The sequence below is a fragment of the Podarcis filfolensis genome (genome assembly GCF_964270895.1).
Source record: "Podarcis filfolensis genome assembly, chromosome: Z".
Taxonomy (NCBI): Eukaryota; Metazoa; Chordata; class Lepidosauria; order Squamata; family Lacertidae; genus Podarcis; species Podarcis filfolensis.
Window position 1 is genome coordinate 9057996 of NC_139617.1, and position 18482 is coordinate 9076477.

At 41.4% G+C, this 18482-nt stretch overlaps 2 long non-coding RNA genes across 3 annotated transcripts in view; one reads left to right on the plus strand and one right to left on the minus strand.

Moving 5' to 3' along the window:
• LOC310754185 overlaps window positions 1-18482 on the minus strand; it is a 123105-nt gene that overhangs the window by 98343 nt on the left and 6280 nt on the right. The gene's annotated exons all lie outside the window — the stretch shown is intronic.
• Window positions 404-11634, plus strand: LOC310753939. Its single transcript, XR_014543514.1, has 2 exons — window positions 404-852; window positions 10029-11634. It is a non-coding gene; the product is annotated as an uncharacterized lncRNA (long non-coding RNA).

Sequence of the window (18482 nt, forward strand, 5' to 3'; positions counted from 1 at the left end):
CTCATCTCGCTTTATTGGCCGAGGGAGCCGGCGTACAGCTTCTGGGTCATGCGGCCAGCATGACTAAGCCGCTTCTGGCGAACCAGAGCAGTGCATGGAAATGCCGTTTACCTTCCCGCTGGAGCGGTACCTATTTATCTACTTGCACTTTGACGTGCTTTCGAACTGCTAGGTTGGCAGGAGCTGGGACTGAGCAATGGGAGCTGACCCCGTTGCGGGGATTCGAACCGCCGACCTTCTGATCGGCAAGTCTTAGTCTCTGTGGTTTAACCCACAGCGCCACCCACATCCCTCTAAAGTACAGGGTGCTTCTGAGCAAATGCTCGGCCCAGGATTTTGTTTTCAGTACCAAAACTGAGTTCAGACCCATCACACAAAACTTTCTTCATCTCAGCAACTTAATTTAGCAACAACATAAATCAAAAGCTTAGAATGCACACTCCCATTGCTAGTTTTTAAAGCAGCGCTCACCCTAAGAATGGTACGTACACTTGAGATAGCCACTGTGCATGCTCAGGGGAGCGTTTAATGAATGTTGTGGTGTTATTTGTGCAGAATCAAAAGATCTACCTTCTGTATACCCTAGAAACATACTATTATAGCATGTGGGATGTTAGCATCCAAAATGCATATGTAAAGGGTTAATTGCAAGAGCTGTAGAATTCTGTGCTGTCATTCACCTGAGACAGTTATGGTATAAACAGTCTTAGCAGATAGAGCAGCAGGTATGTTCTGATGTGCTGCTGTCTGCCTCAGTTAGTTAGTCTGCAACAGTTTAATCTATGAAAGACGTATTAGCATTTTAAGAAACATCCACCTGTACAGTATAATTAATCTGCAACTGCAAGTACAGTAAGTAAAAGCTGCATGTTCTTTTAAACTTTAAAAGAGAGTGTCTTGCGTAGTTTTTTAAGGAGGGGAAAAGAGAACTAATTAAAGGGTGAAACGAACCAGGGCTATTTTTCGCATACTTTGCAAACGGGAACCAGAGTCTAATTCCCACAGTTACAGGATTGGTGGGTCAGACTGGATGATTTCTAAGGGTCCGTTCCAGATCTGTGTTCTTGTATCTGTGGGGTTAGAATAAGAGGAAACATACTAAACCAGTCAGACCAGTTTCTTTGTAAAAATAATTCTTTTAGCTGGCCAGTGAAGAGCCACCATTTACGTGTCCAGAGAGTTTGCCCTGTTGCCATAGAGACAAATGGAAGTTGGAAGTGGCAACAACTTGTAAGGTAGAAGAATAATAGCCACAGTTTGTGTGGGGGTGAGTTTGACTGAAGCTTGGGAGTGGAAAGGAAAAAGAGGATTCTTCTGCTCTGTGCTTGACCCAAAGCAATGATCTGGGGAACTCTGTGGGAACCTAATGGGGAATCAAGATCTATTGGAGTGTTAATGCTGTGGGCCCTTCCTTCCGTGGTATGCTCAGGTTATATATGTGTGTAAATAAAACAGTACCATATTTTTCCGTGTATAACATACGCCCCATGTATAAGACGACCCCTTTTATTTGGACCGCAACAAAAAAAATTGGGGAGGAAATTGCCCAAAGTTGTTGAGCCAATCACTCTACAACCTGCCCACCAATGCAAATCGCACACATCACTGCAGCTGCCAATCGTATGAATGCTTGCTGCCCAAAGCCCACCTGCACATTCAACGCAACAACAGCCGATTGCACCCATGCCTCGCCGATGCCGTAAATAGCCCGCCCAATTGATGCAGCCACACCCAATTGTCAGCAGACCTTGCCACAGCAACCAATCACACCCCCAATCGGCGCTGAAAATCTCCTGCTGACTACTGCCACCAATTGCCCATCCTCCCTCTGCTATCTGTGTATAAGACAAAACACAATTTCTGACTATTATCTCTAAGGATAAAATATTGTCTTATACATGGTAAAATACGGTATATTCTAAAGACATCACAGTCTCCACGGACCTCCATTCAAATGAAACCGAACACTGGATAAGCTGTGGAAAACATGGAGTATCTCACTGCTTGGAGATTTGGATGCATACAACAATACTTTCTTCTGGAAAGTAAGACATATGGATATCCTAACAGAGACATTTAATGCTCACTTGACCCCCTACTTGTGCTATCCCTTGGGATACCATCTTATTTTCCCCGACCCTGTTCCAGTGCCATTAATACCCACCATACCAGAAAAAGCCAATTAATCAACATAATTTCTGTCTTTCAGTCTGGGGCTGTTATTTTTGTTTTGACACCCCTACTAGCAAATACTATGAATCACTTCATTTTTATTACCCCACAAAACCACTGCACTCAACCTGTTACATCAAGTAAATGCAAACTGGACTTTATAGAGAACTAAATGCATCTCCAAAGAACATTCAATTCCACATTTCGTTTAATTTACGGATGTGGCTGAATGTTCCCTACCTGAAAGGGGAGTAATTTATGACCTGGCATTAGAATGAATGTAAATGGGATAGATGCTGGTTTCTCTTTCTTTCTCAGAATTACAATTTAATCCACCAGGTTGCTTCAGCATGTTACTTAGCTATAATTTTAAAAAGAGAAAACATATTAAAACTATATCTTGTCTGAGCTTTTCAACGCTTGGTTGCTCAGCTAGTTTCTGAGAAATGATCAGGCAACCACTTAACTCCAGCCACAGCCAAAACTAGGGCAAATTTAGAGTGGCTCCTTCCCACACAACTCTCAATATCTGCTTTGTGCTGCAAGCATTCAAGCGGCAGGGTGGATCATGTTCTCACAGTGGCCAACCAGATGCCCACAGGCAGGACCTGAAGGCATTCCTGATCTCCCTTTCTGTGATTTTCAGAAGCTGCCATTTAGAAACATAATGTATCCAGACTGGTGGGTTTGTTCCCCCAGGTATTCTGCAACAGCCATGGGAGAAGCAAGACCCTCTTGGGGTGTTAATGCTGTGAGCCCTTCCATCCTAGGCTCAGGTTGTATCTATGAATAAACAAACTATAAATCCTAAAGACACCTCTGTTGTCCCTTATTCTAAAGAAACCGAACCCTGGGTAAGCACCTGGAACCTCTGGAATTTCGCACCACTCAGAGACTGGGGTAGCATGCAACAATGTATTTCCCATTTGCAATGAAAAGGCCTGTCATAAAATCACACTTTAAAGATATTATCACAGAGGCTCTAGTCTTTGTTATTAAACTGCAGCAATATTACATCTATATTTCCTAAAGTATAAAGGTTGTTTTATTGAAATTACTTGTGCTGGGCTGATTCTTTCCAGAAATAATTCACTGGGCATGTAACTAGACTGATGCAGATGGGGCGTAATAAACTTTCCTGTGCATGCCAGGCTTGATGCAAAGTTAAAGATTAGTGAATAGAATGGGGAAAGTAAAGCTGGAGATAATAGGGAGAAAATAGAGAGGCAAAATTCAGTGGCCTTTCAAGGTGGGACTTAAGCTGATTTGGGTGATCTTAACCTCACTTACCTGGAAGCAGGGAAGAGAGAATCTGCCAATTTCAGTTTATGCCAGTTTTCCATTTTATATACTGTATGTTAAATTCACATTAGTGTGAAGTTCTCCTAATACACTGGTGCCTCTGGATGTGAAAGGGATCCATTCCAGAGCCCTGTTCGCATCCAGAAGCGAACCCGCGTCTGCTCGTGCCGCGATTCGCTGCTTCTGCACATGATGTCATTTTGACCGTCTGTGCATGTGTGAGCGGCGAAACCCGGAAGTAACGTCACCACAGCGCACAACCCAAAAATACTTATCCCGAAGCTACTTCCACCCAAGGTATGACTGTATGCACATTTGTGTGCAATTTTGCCTCGTGTGCCCATTTTCGCAGTGCCATTTATCCTAATATAATGCATTTTGTATGTTTGTTTCATGAATGTGTTCACATTTTGAACACATTTCACGGCTGGAGAACTGTACTGCAAAATTCATAGAAGTGTAAGTATCAATGGAGCGCTGTTTCAGTTTGTGTAGTTATTTTAATTTTCATAAAATGTGAGTTAGGCAAGTCTGCCTTTAAATGCAAACTGAACTGAACTGAATTTCCCTCCTGCTCTTACCTGAATTCAATGTGATTTACGTCTGAGTAGGCATGGTTAGGATTGCTCTACAGGTTCTAGAACCAATTTTTCAACATCTGCACCACATGTTTAAAGCACTATTCTACCACTTTAATAGTCATGGCTTCTGCCAAAGAATCCTAGAAGAGGGACTGATTGTTAAATTGCTCTGAAAATTGAAATTCTGGAAGGAGAAATTGAGTCTTCTAATAACTCTGAGTCCTTAACAACATACACATCCCAGGATTTTTCATTTTTTATTTTGGAGGGAGGACAGCCAAGTGGCATAATAGTGCTTTGAAAAATGTATAGTTCTCCAGCAGATGATGATGACAATGGTGATTTTTACCTCCCCTTCTCCATAAGGCTCCAGAGCAAATTACAGTAATTTAAAAATGTGATGTTAATGAAGACTTTTTTCTATTCCAGCAGGCATCTTAACTGAATTCTGATTTTATAAGTTATAACTGTACCCCTCATTTTTTAACTAATTGTACTCCACTTAGAGACAGTTGCAATTAAGCAGTAATATATAATAATAATACTTATAATATACTTATAATAATAATAATAATACTTTTCATTTATATATACATTACAACAATTATTCAATCATAATTTTAACATTTCAAACTCCGACTCCCTTACCCCTCTTTCTGTGGTTCTTTACATTTCTTTTCATCTTCCTGCATACTCAAATTATCTTAACATATTCTTTTATATATTTTGAAACTGCAGGTTTTTACATTAATCCTGCCAATTTCTTGATCTGTTTACAGTTTGTTTGTAAATACTCAATAAACCATTTCCATTCCTTTCTACAAAAATTGTTTCGATTTCTTATTCTCCTGGTAAGTTTTGCTATTTCTGCGTAGTCCATTAACTTCTGTATCCATTCTTCTCTTGTTGATACCTCTTCTTCCTTCCTTTTTTGGGCAAATAACATTCTTGCAGCTGTGGCTGCATACATAAATAAATTTCTGTACTGTTTCGGTGGTTTTGATCCCATAATTCCCAAAAGAAAAGCTTCTGTTTTTTAAATAAATAATATTTCAAACATCTTTTAAAGTTCATTATATATAATTTCTCAGAAAGATTTAACCTTACTACAAGACCACCACATATGAAAAAAGGTACTGTCTTTCCCAGCACATATTCAATTTGGATTTATACATTTTTGCCAATCTACTAGGTGTTAGGTATCATCTATATAACATTTTCATATAGTTTTCTCTTAAACTATAACATGCTGTAAATTTTAAATCCATGTTCAATAAATGTTCCCATGCATCCATTTCTATATTATAACCAATATCTATTGCCCAGGGTATGACTGAAGATTTCACTTGTTCATCCTTTGTCTCTCATTCCAATAACTTCTTATACAGTTTAGACAGCACTTTAACATTTCAGTTTAACAGGTCTCTAGTTGTGATGTTTGTTCCCCAAACCCCTGCTTTATATCCTTTTTAAATACTTTATTCAGATGATGATATTGTAACCATGTTACTAACATCTCTGGTATTGACTGAAACAAAAATAACATCCGTGGCAATACAGTGGTACCTCGGGTTAAGAATTTAATTTGTTCTGGAGGTCTTTTCTTAACCTGAAACTGTTCTTAACCTGAAGCACCACTTTAGCTAATGGGGCCGCCTGCTGCCGCTGCGCCACTGCTACACGATTTCTGTTCTCATCCTGAAGCAAAGTTCTTAACCCGAGGTAATATTTCTGGGTTAGCGCAGTCTGTAACCTGAAGCATATGTAACGCGAGGTACCACTGTACATTCATTTTAATGGTCAACACTCTACCCAATAATGAAAGTTTCATTCTACTCCCTATTTGCAAATTCCTTTTAATATCCTCCCAAGTTTTCAAGTACAGTAGAACCTCAGCTTATGTTACCCTTGGGTAACATAAACTTCGGGTTGCAAAGTGGCAAACCCAGAAGTATTTTTCCAGGTTTCACAGCTCGCATATGCACAGAAGTGCTCTACACGCAGCACAGAAGTGTTCTACGCATCGTGTGCATGCGCAGCCACTGTCTATCGCGCTACACATATGCGCAGAACAGGCACTTCTAGTTGCAGAAACCTTGGGATCTGACCGGAGCTCCGGAACAGATCCCATCCGCAACCAGAGGTACCACTGTAATTATCTTTATACAAATTTATATTCTTTGCTGTTAATCACATACCCAAATATTTAATATTGTTTTTGATCTTTAAGCATGATAAACTTTGTAATTTATTTTTACTCTCAACCTTCATATTTTTTACCAGGAGTTTGGTTTTATCTTTATTAATTTTAAGACCTGCTATTTCTCCGAATAAAGCTGCCAAATGCACCCCTGCATTGCAGCTCCGATGCTCCCAGTGGCTGTGTGAAAAGTCTCCTGCCATATTTGCCCTTTTAGAAACCAATAAACACATCAAGACTTGACACCAATGGTTGGTGTTTATAATACACTGGCTTGTGCAGCCCATTCCTCTATAAGGTCATGATCCACCTTCTCCCTAGGGTTTTGGAAACTGCTGCTTGACTCCAACTATGTCTTCTTAGGAACTGGGATGAATTGCCAGGTGGGATGATTGACATTTATTGGAGCAACCTTCTTGCAAAACAAACAAACCTGATTTGGGCAGCCTGCAAAATATATTGCAAGAGGAGGAAGAAAGTCTGTGGCTTCGTTAGAATTTTCTAATTTTCACTCCTTTTAAAAACTCTTTGCAAACACCAACACATGGCTTGCTACCTCTCTTGAGATACTGAGGGAGCAATGGAGATTCCTGCCCTTTCAAACAAGCTGGCCTTCATTTCCTTCTTAGCAGCTCCATCTAGAGGACCTTAGAGGCAAGACTACAACCAGGATAAGACAAGCAGTTGCCAAACACCCCACCCCACGGCACTTGAAAACTACTCATGGCCTTCTCAGAGCACAAAATACCTGTTGCAGCAATTGCAGTGTCTTGTGCTATGTTCTGTATGGTTTTAAATGTATTTAAATTGCTTCTTTTGTTCATTGTACTACAATTTACATTCAACAGAATTCAAACCGTAATACAGTCGGACCTTGGTTGTTGAATGCCTTGCGACTCGAACGTTTTGGCTCCCAAACGCCACAAACCCGGAAGTGAGTGTTCCAGTTTGCAAGCATTTGTTGGAAGCCGAATGCCCGACGCGGCTTCCGCTTGAGTGCAAAAAGCTCCTGCAGTCAATCGGAAGCCGTGCCTTGGTTTTCAAACTGATTCCGTTTGAGAACCAAGGTACAACTGTACAATAAAATAGGATGGATTAAAAGAAGCAATACAAGTACAATTAAAAACTGATATTGATATTTAAGGTGGACATGCTGTGGACTGCATGAACAAACCTCATAGACTACTGGTGGTCCATTTACCACAGTCTTGGAACGCCTTGACTAGCACTAGTTTGGGCAATAGTACAATATATGAAAATCAGGGTGTTTTTCCCTATTAGGAGGAAATACAGATATATGAAAACAGGAAAATGCTTGCAACACCCAAGCAGCACAATCCATGTTTATCCAGAAATATGCCCCAATGAATTCCACTTCCCAGGTGAGTAGAGAATTGCACCCAATCATATTCCAAGGATTCATGCCCAAGCCCCACCTACACATGTATGTACAAGCAAACACACAGATGGGTGTAGCCGGGGAGGGAGTAAAACAATAGAAATACTTAGCTGACGAATCACGCTGGTTCTGCCCCACCCCCAACAGAAATACTGGCTATGCTCATGCACACACACACACACACACACAGAGAGAGAGAGAGAGAGAGAGAGAGAGAGAGAGAGAAGGCTCTACTCAACCGTTATAAGTTTTACTGCCTTTGTTTTCTGGCTGATGTATGGAAATACACATAAATCTGACCTTTGGAGAGTTTCTAAGTAAACCATTTTTAACTCACCAAGCGTGTGGTCTTTTTCTGTACTAGGGAAGCGGGAAACTTTGGAAGTAACTCAGAAGGGCATATTTTAAAGGTCTAACAGCCTACATTTCCACACTTTACTTTGCTACGTTTTGTGATTTTAAATCTCTGCTGGGGCTTTCTAACCAAATAGTGCTTGCTCCAAACCTGGATCTAGGTAAACCAGAGAATTCTTGTTTTATTTTACCATATTTATTCTTTTCCTTTTACCATAAACCAACAGATGCAAGAGAGGGACAGGGTAAGTGTCCTCTTCGTACCAATGTAATCACATGCAGGGGAATGCCTCAAAAGGGCTTATTACATCTCATAATGTGGTCATTATGCTTCTGTTAATGCAGTCTGGTGGAAGTTTTTTGGCTGGTATATTCTGCTACATATCATTGATGCAGTAATAGTACTTTAGTGGTGGGTTTATACTGGGACATCCACACATCATTCCTCTTTATAAGTTGGTCTGTGATGCTTCCCCATTGTTATTGTATTATTGCCACTGGGAGGGTTATTTTTGCACTATGGCACAGCAGAAGCAGGACAAAATAAATACAGAAGACCCTTGGGTTATGTTACTCTCGAGTAACGTAAACTTCGGGTTGCGAAAGTGGCAAACCCGGAAGTATTTTTCCGGGTTTCACCACTCGCTCATGCGCAGAAGCGGCGCCTCTGGATACGGATTTTATGGGGTGCACACGGACTCCCAGAACAAATTAAATTCGTATCCAGAGGGTCCACTGTAAATAGATAGATAGACAGACAGATAGATCTTCTGTGGTATAAAAACTGGACTTTTTTTACTGGAAGTTACAGGACTGAAACAAGTTACGCTGATTGGAAAGAAAGTAGTGTGTCCATCCCAAAACCTTTGCAGGTCCAAACAGTATTGAAAGTGTGATGGCAGGTAACTGTCCCAATACCATCATGAGTACAAATAATCATGAATGCATGGATAACAAGGACATCTGGAGGGCACCTGAGATTGCATTAGCTTTATTTGCAGCTGCATAACACTGCTGGGTTATATTCAAGGTAATCATACCACTGCGAAAAGCATCTCTCTCCCATCCTATACATATGCCTTTGATTTGTTCTCCCTAAATGCAGGGCAGTGTGGAAGTGAAGGAACATACCTCTCTGCCTTTTTTCCTGTGTTGTCTCTGATGAAAAAGCACTTTCTAGGCAGGGTTATTACAGTAGTAATATCACAGAAATTTTATGAAAAGGGAAACAATTCTTAGCATTTTTATTTTTTTTCTACTGCCATTACAGAAGATGACAGCTTCAGAAAGTGGCTCACGGGCTTCTGTTTTCAGTTCTGATATACAATATGCTATTTGGATAACCATCGCATACACAACAGTCTGTATGGAGAAGCAATCTTACTAAAATATGAAAATAATTGCTAATTATTTTCCTATTTCCAGTTAGATTGTTTCTCTGTTAAGACTGATGTACAAGAAATGTCTCATCCCAATGCTTTTCTTGCTGGTCAGAATTAATCTTTGAAAAGCATGCAATCCTTATTTTCAGTATATTATTTACTCTGTTGGCAGTAAAACATTTGCTGCTAAAGTAAATTATTTCAGATGGAGTCTTCAAATCATTATGAAGAGTGCAATTAAAACCCAGGCCCAATTAGCAAATTAATGTACACTGCTAATCTAGCTTGCATATATTTAATTCCTTGTAATTCCAGATCGCTCTGAAGATATTATTTTTTTAAAAAATTAAAAATTGGCAAGTGTAAATAACTGACCTGTCGCCACAATGATTAATAGCTTTAGAGCAGAGGAGGGGACGTGGATCAGGTTGTTACTACCTTCGTGCCATGTATTTCAGCTAAGTAAAAGAATCACCCTGATAACGCAGTAATTTCTATACACTGTGCCACAATAAATAAACGTAATGGCTTTTAAACGGGGATAATTTGACTGATTATGTTGCTGGTTTATTGGCTTTGGCTTAAGCTGTGTTTTGATTTCATTTCATATGGCATACATATCCCACCTTTCGTCCAAGGAGTTCAAGATGACATAGTTCATCCCTCCCTGCATTTTCTCCTCACAACAATGAGGTTAAGGTGAGAGACTGTGACTGGCCCATCTCCACCTAGTGAATTCCATGGCTGAATGGGAATTGGAACTCTGGTGTCCCAGGACTGAGTCTGACACTCTAAATACCTAGACCACACCAGCCCTCAGTGCCTTTTGCACTGTTGCTTCTTTTTGATACCCCTGCAGATATGGGAAAATAATATCTGGGATACAGCAGTGTCTGAACATCTCACCAGACACAGGAAGGCAACTGAAGGGATAATGAAGAGAAACACCTTCCGTTATGTACTGAGCTGAATCCTAGAACAATAGAATCCAGAATGCAGCACTCTGATTGGTCCGTAGGAGCCACCCAATCCAGCTCCAGGTGGAAGTGAATCAGCGACTTGATTGGCCTGCTGGAGTAGCCAATCAGGCTCCTGGATGAAGTGAATCAGCAACCTGATTGGCCTAAAGGAGCAGCCTGGAATTAGCCAATCACACAGGGCCCATTGTGTAAATAACGTATATACTGTATAGCTAGACTTTTGGGAAAAGATTCATTCATTGCTACTATGAGTAGAATAAAGAGCATGAAATTCACACTCAACTCCAAGTATATTTTACCTTCCAAGAAACGTGGACCCCTTTCTTTAACTATGTTAATGACCAAAACCAAGATCTTGTTATACCAGCCGCTCAGTCTTCTCAGTGGAGAGGTTACATTAACTAATAGATCTGAACACTGAATGTGTGAGTTTATGTCTAAAGTCAATGGATAGAACAAACACCATAAGATGTACTGCTGGATAAGTGTTTAATGGTTCTTGTATTATTATTATTATTATTAAAAACCCAGTAAATATTTGTTTAAAAACATCACATAGTTATAATTCTGTGAGCTTAAATTGTGTTGTGTTGTTAATATTGTGATTTTATGGTCAATAACTGTTATCTTGTCATGGTGGAAGATGCAATTTCAGTAAGTGTTGCCAAAACTCCCTCTTTTGCATAACTATTCAAGGTGTCGAAGCCCTGCCCTCTTTTGCATCCAACCACCTAGCTGCTTAACCTTTCCTCTAAAGCTGGGGTGCTTAATGGAGCACCCTCAGGCATGCTCCTAGGACCTAGGCACACCTCCAAGGCCATGCTCCCAATTACTTTTAAATGAGTATATTGGCTTTGCGGGGGGAGGGGGTTGTTTGCTTGGGAAGCTGCCTGTTTTGGGGAAGATATTGCCAGTTTTTCTGTCAGTGTTTTTGTCTTTTGTGGGGGTGTAGGTATTTTGCCTGGGGTTTTTTTGGGGGGGGATGTTGAGCATTCTTAGGTTTTATTATGTGAAATATGTATTTACTACAGTTTCTTAGGTTTCCAAATACGCCTCCAAGGTTCAAAAGAGCTGTGCTGTTAATTGCATTGGTGTGTTTCCACCCTCCACCCCACTCAGAAGCAGGGCCATTTAAGCAATTGTTTTATTTAGTTCATTATCAGACAATGTTCAGTGAGTAGAATCTGCCTTCCAGCTTCTGGGCTTTGAAAGAGTAACTGTTATAATTTCACCTGCACAGTAATGGGTATCACTACATTAATTTTTTTTAAAAAAAAAAAAACATGCCAAGAGCAACAGTTCGAGAGAAGTTTATGGGCTGGGATGCATAAAGGAATTAAGAGAGTTCTAAAATGACTGGGAACCTAAAAGCTTTCCATCAAAGCAGGCTCATTCACAATGAAGAGGGTAATGCAGATTACTTCCACAACTTGTTTTAAAAAAAAATAAATTATTAACAGTTTAAGGAGTATAAAAGAGAGAAAAATAATTCAACAAAACAATACAATACAAAAACAAAAACGCTACATAACACTGACACTAAAAACATTAAATTAACAAAATACAACAAACACAATTTAAAACACATCCATAATTTCAGTATCTTATCTTTCATTCACTTATTTCCACGACTTCCTCACACCTCCCTTTTTGTATTCCACTTCAATTAATTGTTTCAGCAAATCCTTTCCATCTTCCTCAGTTTTCTGTCCTGTATTTTATCTTAACTTATTTTAACCTTATTTTTTTCCCTTTAATACAATAAAAATTTATTTATACTTAATTCCTTATAACCTTTCTGCTAAAGCCATATAACTTCATTCCAACATTTTTCTAACATTCTTTAATTTTACAGTATTTCTGTAAATAATCTTTAAATTTTTCCCAGTCTTCTTCCACCAACTCTTCTCCCTGGTCTCGGATTCTGCCAGTCATTTCCGCCTGTTCCATATAGTCCATCACCTTCATCTGCCACTCTTCCCGGGTGGGTAAATCTTGTGTCTTCCAATACTTCGCGATAAGTATTCTTGCTGCTGTTGTTGCATACATAAAGAAAGTTCTGTCCTCAGATTACTTCCACAACTTGAACTGCATCCACTTGTATGATTAATAAGAACACTATTGATTGTTGTCTTAGCATTTCTTGTACTGATGGCTCTTTCATTTGGCAACAGAGCATTTTGTTATGCCTAAAGACAAGCAGAGAAGAGGCTGAAGAATCTCAGCCCTGATGGAACTGCTTTTAAAGGATGTTAAGTAACTTCCTCCTCTCAATTTTTACTAAAGAAGAGTGCTTCTTAGCAACTCGGAAAAGTGGTTGCTCATCACCAGCTTTGTAAATAACATTCACAAGCAAGTTACTAGCAGAGTCTTAAGACGAGTTGCCTGTGCATTTCTACATTACGACCTAAAGCTGAAATCCTCTTCTGTAAAGATTAGGAGTACGTGAATATTTGTTGTTTAGTTGTGTCCGACTCTTCGTGACCCCATGGACCAGAGCACGCCAGGCACTCCTGTCTTCCACTGCCTCCCACAGTTTGTCAAACTCATGTTAGAAGCTTATATGTGAATATAGGAAGCTACATTATACTGTTACAAAAGTTGGATCCCTCCCTCTCTCTCTGCTGAGTGGTGGCCTATGGCGCTCCAAGCACTCCCCCAGAGTCTGTGGTCCTTTGGAGAATTAAGACATAGAGGAGACTGTAGTAGCTTTAAGAAACATGGTTTGTTCACCTCTTTACACCTTCAGTCTGCATAGAGGGAGTCCAGATCTTACAGCATGGTCATTTCAAGAAGAACTTGTCCCTGCAGCAGTGCACCCTGCCTTCAGCCAGCCTGCGCCAAAATGGATCCCAGTCTCTTCTTCTTTCTCATAACCCCTTGCTACCAGTCTCCCTTTTCTTGTCACCTCAAACACAACCTTCCAAACCCCTGTTTCTGTTCGCACCTCAGGGCAGGAGGGGAAGGACAGTGCTCTTGCATTGCCAATGGTCCTCCTTTGTTTCTTAATGGCCCCAGCCTGGCCAGGTCGTTTTGCATAGACTAGCCCAAGAATTCCTCTGAAGTTTGTATTTCTCCCTTCACGTTACAAATCATCAAAAATCCACCACTGATTAATTTCTTGGGTTGCTTTTTGGGGGGTGTCCCCCTCCCTAATCTAGAACACTACTGAATTAGACCACTGGCCCATCTAGCTCAGTACTGTCCACACAGACTGACAGCAGCTCTCCGGGATTTCTGAACCGTCCATCCTAGCATTGTCTGGAGATGATGGGACCTTATACCTGCAAACCAGATGCTCTATCACTGAGCCAAGGCACTTCCCCAAATGTTGGAGGGCATGCTTGAGCTCCATGCCAGGAAATGCTTCACTTGCTGCTTTATACTGAGTCAGATCATTGGTCTATCTAGTCTCCTAACTCCTCTCAATACCCTTAAACTCCTGGGGCAGGGGGAGTCATGGCTGTTTAGTGGTGTAACTCTACTTTAAATGCATAATGCAGATGGGACCTGGGCTAGAGCCATTTTGCCTGAAGAGCCTCTTCATGGGTGTGTGTATTCTGCTATGCATCTAGACCAAGCATGCCCTGTTGAATGAAATGCTACTTGAACCACATGTGGACTGGTTGCAATTCTTTCAGGAACAAAGCAACCCACTTGACACATATACTTATCTATGCCACTTACTTGCTGTCTTCTGGCAAGGGGCTTTGCAAAAAGGTCACATTCTTATGAAATATAATTACTGTATAATATTGCACTCTAATCCTAATTACAAATGAATTATTATTTCTAAAGGCACTTGGCACGCAGCACAAAACCAAAATAGAAGACAATCCCTGCTGGCAGGCATGCCTGTTAAAATGTCACAAACATTTGCAGAGAAATGTCACAGTCTGTACCTCTTGCATCTCATGACCTTTTGGCCTCACTGTTAACACCCCCCCTCCCAGCTATACATATGTAAAACCTGCTAGGGTCTATGGAAGCCTCTGCCAGCGTATGTGGTGCTCTGGCACTGCACCCAGCTCCCCTGTATAGTCTTCCCACTCTTAACAAAATGTACAGTTCTGATCTGGGTTTCAACGGATATTTCTATAGCCTCCCTTTATTCCTGCTGCCACCACAGATTCTATTTATCTTAATATTCCACTCACAGCATAGCCAAATATGAGACATGTGGTATAACACAGTCATTTGTTAAACATCAATAATTGAAAGGGTTTTATAATTACTTGGTGTAAAGCAGAGGTTCACAAACTTATTTGGCCTACTGCCCCCTTTTTAGAAAACAAACTTCAGCACCCTCTTGGAAATCTACCTTCTTTAAGCAAACTAATAAAAAGATGCGGCAACAAATTTGCGCTTCCTTTAGGTAACTATATTTCTATCTATGTCCTACACATAGTAAAGAAAGATGTTGTTGTAAATAAGACACCCTGAAGCTAGAAGAATCCATGGGGTGGACAGGAGCGAAGTCTGCTGGTTCAGTCTGATCCACCCCAGGGGCAGGGCTGGCACCGCAGCCCACCACCCACTGGCCAAATAGGCAGGCAAACTGCAATCCAATTCCTGGGCTTGAGTGAAGCCAAAAAGAGTTCACCCTAGGCTGGGAAACACACACACACCCCAGCATGACCGCTAGATCCATGGGAGGTGTTGTCACCATTCCACAACAGATGCCCGACCTGGCAGTAAGTGTCATTACACAACAGATGAAACATGTTTTTTTCTAATTTCTCTTCTCTTCTTTCTTTATACTTCCATAGCCCCCTTATTTTTATTCAACGCCTCCTGATTGCACCTGAGGATACTACCGCCCCCCTGAATCGTTCCCGCACTCCTGGGGACAGTATGGCCCACTTTGGGGAACACTGATGTAAAGCATATGTTTTCAGTTTATCTTATTACCTTGTTGTTTATACAAAATGGCTAATACACTACTAACCCTATTTTAGATAAAATAACTTTGCTCCCCATCCACCACCAACTCTCAAGCTATAAACCACCCACTCCCAAACTCAACTCCAGCTCAACTGACTCCAAACTCAACTAAACTGAGCCTCCACTGTCTTGCCATCAGTAGTCAGACTTGCTTTTTAAACTCCAATCCAAACAACATTCACGACCAACATTCCAAACCCACCATCTCTCATTCTCTGCCTAACATTTTCCTTACTTCCTCTAATATACTTACCTGTACATTAATTGCTCTATTAAAACACATGCACACAATTATTTAGTGGTGTCCGCCCTGTGGAACGCCCTTCCATCAGATGTCAAAGAGATAAACAACTACCTGACATTTAGAAGACATCTGAAGGCAGCCCTGTTCAGGGAAGTTTTTAATGTGTGACATTTTAATGTATTTTTAATCTTTGTTGGAACCCACCCAGAGTGGCTGGGGAGACCCAGCCAGATGCGCAGGGTACAAATAATAAATGCAGTCCTAAAAAATGTTTATTCAGAAGTAAACCCCATTGAGTTCAATGAGAGCTTACTCCAGAGGAAGTGGTTTAGGACTGAAGCCTAAAAGAGCACCTTAATAGACTTGCAGGAGAATCATATAGCCATCCACACAGAAGTAAGTTACATTCTGTACAATGGGGCTTCCAGTGTTAGGCTGCAATCCTGTGCACATTTACTTGGGAGTCACCCCCTTCAATACAGTGACTTCTGAATTCATTGCATATTCTAAGCATTTTTGCCGAGAAATCTCATTGAGTTTAACGGGTCTTAGGTTGCAATCATCACCCCACTTACCACATAGTAAGCCCCTCTGAATTAAATGCAACTTATTTCTGAGAAGACATAGGACTACAACCTTTCTAACCAGTAAGCGTGCTTGAGGTATAGGTTCGCTGTGTGCATAACTATTATATCACTCACATTGGGACGATGGGTGCATTTCGGGTTGCCAGGTCAGGAACATCCCAGACCCTGAGATTTCATGGCCCAAACCTGAGAACGAGAGTCAGGCCCCAGTGATGCCATTAAGCATGATTATATTAAGTATTAATCACAGTCTCTGATAGCATGTCATTCCAATAAGAAACACAAAATCAAATACAAATGAGCAAATATGTCACAGCCTGGAAATTAAGATCCATAGCAAAAATGGATCTACCCAGATCCAGCTGAAGTGAGGGGATCATTCCTTCTGAGCCACTTATAGAGCCTATGCTTGCCATGAACGGTGCTTGTGAACAGCTGGTGCTAATGATGCAATTGGCAGTCAGTACCTTATGCATTTAATTTCCTTCTGACCTGACTAACTATACCCTCCTCACAAAAACTTATGCCAGAACTTCCCAACCCAAAGTTTTATTTTCTTCTGCCTCAGAGGCAGCCCACACCTCTCCTGTTTTCTCCCTTAAATGATTCACCTCATCCCCACTCCACTCCACTCCAAATGAAAATAAATAATCAATACCTCCTCCAGTCCAGACTTCAGTTTCCATGGTCTCTCAGCATTCTGGTCTCCCCTGATCAATCTTTCCGCTTGCTTCCTCCAGCTCAGTTGATAAAAACAAAAGGCCATGCAGGAGTTGCTGTGGGCGGCAGAGGCAGCACAGCTCTTGCTCTTTATGCGCTCCTCTCACTTCACACCAGGTGCCTATTAGCACTCATGGCTCCCTCCACTGGAGCCCATTTTGATCACATTCGAAACGTACCCTTGACACCCGCAAGCACACACCAGCTGACTGCCATGAAGAACATCTTGTACTGTGGCTATTCTTATTGTAATTATTTGTATGTTTTTAATAGATTTTAGATATGTATACTATATGCTAACTTAGCAGTTCGAAAGCACACCTGTGCAAGTAGATAAATACATACCACCACTGCGGGAAGGCAAATGGCATTTCCGTGCACTCTGGCACTCGTCGCGGTGTCCCGTTGTGCCAGAAGTGGTTTAGTCATGCCGGCCACATGATCCGGAAAGCTGTCTGTGGACAGCTCCCTCAGCCTGAGTGCCATACCCCATAGTCAAATTCGACTGGATATAATCATCTATGGGTCCTTCACCTTTACCTTTTAGATATGTATACATTTGTTATTCTATCAATGTCTTTAATGGTTGGTTGTTTCTGAGTTTTCAGTGGTTCTCATTTTTGTCCGTAAGCTTCCTTGAGTCCTTTCAGTGAAAACGGCAGGGTACACAGTGGTACCTCGGGTTAAGAACTTAATTCGTTCTGGAGGTCCGTTCTTAACCTGAAAGTGTTCTTAACCTGAGGTACCACTTTGGCTAATGGGGCCTCCCACTGCCACTGCCACTGAGCCACCACCGCCCGATTTCTGTTCTCATCCTGAAGCAAAGTTCTTAACCCGAGGTACTATTTCTGGGTTAGCGGACTCTGTAAGCTGAAGCGTCTGTGTTATGTATTGGGTTTAACACATTTTATGTTACAAGGCGCGTTCTAACCAATCGTATAAGCGTTGGTAGACAAACATTCTAATGGCAAGTAAGTGCATGCACTTTCAACTGTCAACTGTCAATGGTCAGTTCATGCTCGTTATTGTTATTGTGTTGTCCAGTTAGTTCAGTTCTTGTTTTCCTATGAGTAAGCTGTTGTCACTGACAAATGTTGAATAAACGTAGTTGAGGAACTTATACTGCCTTGGACTTCTGACTTTTTCTGAACATTTAACACTGGCAACTAGGATGGGATAGATGAGCTCCCGCTGGCTGCCAAAGGCCCAAGACCACACCGCAGCACCGTTGCCTGCCGCCTCACAATAAGCGTGAACTCACCGCAACGCTGGACTCAGCAAATAGTCCCAAAAACAAGACCGCACCTGCCGCGTCTTCGCAACCACCCACAATCACACAAGTGACTGCTCCTGTCCGAAGATGGCCACCAGTCATAGTCGGCTGCCACCGGACTTTGATATGAGCCATCCTGCAGAGTGGCCGCAGTGGCTCCACCGAATAAGGAGCTACATCTGACTACAAAGCTTCACTAGGGAGGCAGACAAGGTGCATGTGCTACTGACGGTGCTGGGAAGTTCCGCCATCGCTCTACTGGAAGGTCTGATGGCACTCAGGGACATAGAGGCATGCACTTTCGATGAGCTGACACAGGCTATGACAAGACACCTCGCGCTTCA